This window comes from Triticum dicoccoides, chromosome 1B (genome assembly GCF_002162155.2).
Source record: "Triticum dicoccoides isolate Atlit2015 ecotype Zavitan chromosome 1B, WEW_v2.0, whole genome shotgun sequence".
NCBI lineage: Eukaryota > Viridiplantae > Streptophyta > Magnoliopsida > Poales > Poaceae > Triticum > Triticum dicoccoides.
In genome coordinates, this window is record NC_041381.1 from 19,253,468 (window position 1) to 19,257,575 (window position 4,108).

Sequence of the window (4,108 nt, forward strand, 5' to 3'; positions counted from 1 at the left end):
TTATTTTTAGTAAATGCTTAGTTGAACTTTTTGAATTAATATAACTAGTTTATTTTTAGAATGTTAGAAATGTTAATGTTAGATGGTTAATGTTTAGTTGAACTAGTTGAATTAATATATAGATCGAACTAGTTTATTTTTAGTAAATGCTTAGTTGAACTTTTTGAATTAATATAACTACTTTATTTTTAGTAAATGTTTAGTTGAACTAGTTGAATTAATATATAGAACTAGTTTATTTTTAGTAAATGCTTAGTTGAACTAATTGAATTAATATAACTAGTTTATTTTTAGTGAATGCTTAGTTGAATTAATAGAAATAGTTGAATTAATTGAATTAGTAAGTGTTTAATGTTTCGCCTAATATGAACTGACGACGGAAAAAATTTCATTATGTGCGAATACTGTGAAGACCAGCGCGGCCAGTCCGACAGAAATTTCCTTGTTGATGGTAGGCGATTCAGCATCAAGCTGGATGAGACCTTCGAATTCGATACACTAAGTCACAATGACAAGTCTGTTTTGGTAATTAAGCATGACTTATATATATGCTTCATTTGCCTGACTTATAATTTTTAATTTTCACTATTCTACTAGCGCATCCCCTGCCATGCAAGAATTTTTGTCTTGGATAAGATAGGTTTCAAAGATATGGAAACTATGGAGGTAAAGAGAGTTTACCTGAAAACTGAGCATGATGGTTATACTTTCAACGTCAAAGTATACAATGCACACACGTACACCTATTTTGAATGCAAAACTTGGCAAGCACTATGCAAGGCTTATGCATTTGAGCCTGGTATGATTATCACTTTTGATATTCGTCCGGAAGATGATATTGAAGGTAATAGAGACATATGGGTCGATGTGCGGACGCCTTTCTACCATTATGAGAGTTCTTCTCAACTATATTTTTGTCTTTGATATTGCTTATTCAGAAAGAATTGACAACTAATTTCTATTGACAGCTTATCTCCATTCAACTAAACATGTCCGGCGCTTGGTAGACAGGACCTACTACTGTCCCGGAGCTGAACTAAACTGCGAGGAGATAAGTCATTATGTTTCATGGCTTGAGGATCTTCATACTGTCAAGACAAATTTTCGTCCCGCACTTAGAAATATTAGTACTCAAAATGTGCGACCAATAGTGATGGTATTGAACTACGGTCACATCTATTTAGGAATGATGGTGAGATTTTTACTATTTGTCCTCAGTGCATCTTTTGCATACATAATTTTTCTGCTAAACTATCATTGCTAAGTATATTAATTAAGTATTATACGATGTTCTTCAACAGGGACTCCCGATGACAGTTGTGCCTCATGGGATCGAGACTAAAGGTCGCATGTCAATTGTTAGCTTACGGCCAAGATATCCTGCATTGCACATTAATGCATTCAGGATTTCTAGAAGCGATGAATGCTTAATAGTGAAAGATTGGAGGAAAATTGTTAACGATCGCAGAGAAGTACTAGGGGGGCAGCAATGAGAAGCGCAGCCCACGATTAGGAGACAGGTTCATCGGCATGCTCCAGTTTGATGAATCAGGAGAGTTATACATGTTCTATGCTATTTTACCAGAGAGAGAGTAGCTAGCAGGAGTGATTTAGCTAGTTCATGCTGCTCTTAGTACTTGTCCTTTCATGTCCGTGTTCTTCGTTCTGAACTTAAGTGATTTGCTTTTGTGGTGTTATATATGAACGCTTATAATATCATGACAATCATATTGAACTCGATGATATTTTTGCTTCTGGTACAAGTGAATGTTTCTTCTTTAAGCTAGTAGTGCTGGTGGTGATTAGATATATAGCTAGCGGTAATGCATGACTATGATGATTAATATGATGATGATGATTAGTTTCAGCTAGATGGATCCTACCTAAGTGATCAAGTATATGCCATATCCGTATATATTATAGTTGATCAAGTATAATTAATATGGATATGGCATATACTTGATCACTTAGCTAGCTATCCAATGCATCCAGTCGAAACTAATCCGCGGTACTTTCACCTAATGATTTAACAACTCATTATAATGTAAAACAATCACTAAATTAAATTGAAAACACAAAATTAAAGAAAAAATAAAAAAACACCCAAACATTTAGTTCCATGCCCTACACGCAAACGGGCCTGGCTCGTGCCACGTGGTGGCACTTTAGCGCCGGTTCGTGACGAACCGGTACTAAAGGGGGGGGGCCTTTAGTCCCCACTCTTTAGTGCCGGTTCACGAACCGGAAATAAAGGCCTTCACGAACCGGCACAAAAGGTCGGTTCTGCACTAGTGCTTGTACCCTTGCGTGCAGCGCCTGCAGTTGGCTATGCTCCACTTTCTTCCTCCTCTCATGGCATTTGTAACCGCCTGCGTCCGGAAAACCAACCTTCCACGGAATGGAGCCTGGCGTGCCTCGTGTCCGTCCAGGGTGCTCTGGATTCCCGAGGGCCATTGTGAGCTCGTCGTTCTCCCTGTCTGGAATGAACGTCCCTTGCTGCGCTGCATCGATATAGTGCCGAAGCCTCTTGACTGGTATTTTCAGTTGCTCGTCCGTCCAACGGCACTTCCCTGATACAGGGTCCAAGGTTCCGCCAGCCCCGAAGAACCAAGTCCAGCAATGGTCTGGCCAGTTCATTGTCTCTGGTTCGATCCCTTTATCAAGCAGATCATTCTCAGCCTTGGCCCACTTAGGCCGGGCTTTGAGGTAGCCACCTGACCCCGTGCGATGGTGAAACTTCTTCTTCGCAGCATTTTGCTTGTTTGTCACCGACATCTTCTTACTCTTTTCTGATGTCTTGTGGGCTACAAATGCGGGCCAGTGATCTCTGATCTTCTCATATTTGCCGATGAATTCTTGTGTCTCTTCTTTGTCGACAAACTTTTTTAGCTCTTTCATCCACCTCCTGAATAGGCCTGCCATCTTCTTAAGAGCAAAAGACTTGATTAATTTCTCTATAACTGGCTTCTCCGGATCCTCCTCTGGCGGTAGGCTGAAACTTGCCTTCAGCTCAGTCCAAAGATCATCTTTCTGCATATCATTGACATAAGACACCTCAGGGTCTTCGTTCTTAGGCTTATACCATTGGTGGATGCTGATCGGGATCTTTTCCTTAACAAGAACCCCGCACTGAGTAGCAACTGCGTTCTTTGTCCGGATGGGTTCAACCGGGTCGCCCTCGCGCGCGATTGCTGTGATCTCAAACCTTTCATCTGAGCTTAACTTTTTCTTCGGGCCTCGTCTCCTTACCGAAGTTGTGCTTGATCCGGAGGGCTAGAAAAAAGAAGAAAGACGAGAGTTAATTAATATGTGTACATATACCAAAACAACGAATGCATCAATTAGCTAGTCAGCACAGGCTTAACTAATATATATACCTGGCCAGTCTCGGTTCGGTCACCGGAGCCGTCATCACGGTCTCCTTCTTGCACCGTCATTGGGTCACCGGAGCCGTCCTCACGGTCTCCTTCTTGCACCGGCATTGGGTCAAAGGAGCCATCATAATCATAGCCTGCTTCTTCACCCTATCCTTCCAGACCATCGGTGTCGTTCAGAAATGATAAGACGGCATCACTTCCTTGTGCCATTATGTCCCCCAACATCGCTTCTGTTGCTTCGTCTCGGGGGGTGTCCATAGTTTCTACAAATATTTACAACATGGCAATTATTATTCAAACATGACAGATATGGATATATTAGTGGCAAACGTACAACTAGCTAGCTAATCACAGTAAGGAATCATATTAATTAGTGGCCTCGACGCTGCTTCTCTAGGGTTTAGGGTGGCCTCGACAACGCTTCAAGGGGGTAATATCGACAATGATGCGATACATACACGGGAAAATAATGTTATTGGGGAGGGGGTATATCGACCCCCCCCCCACGTGTTGAAGTTATAGGGAGGGGTTTATATCGACAACGACGACATACGTACATGGGGAAATAATATTATCGGGGAGGGGGTATATCGACCCCCCCCCACGTGTTGAAGTTATCGAGAGGGGGTATATCGACCCCCCCTCGTGTTGAAGTTATCTGGAGGGGGTATATCGACCCCCCTCGTGTTGAAGTTATCGGGAGGGGGTATATCGACCCCCCCACGTGTTGA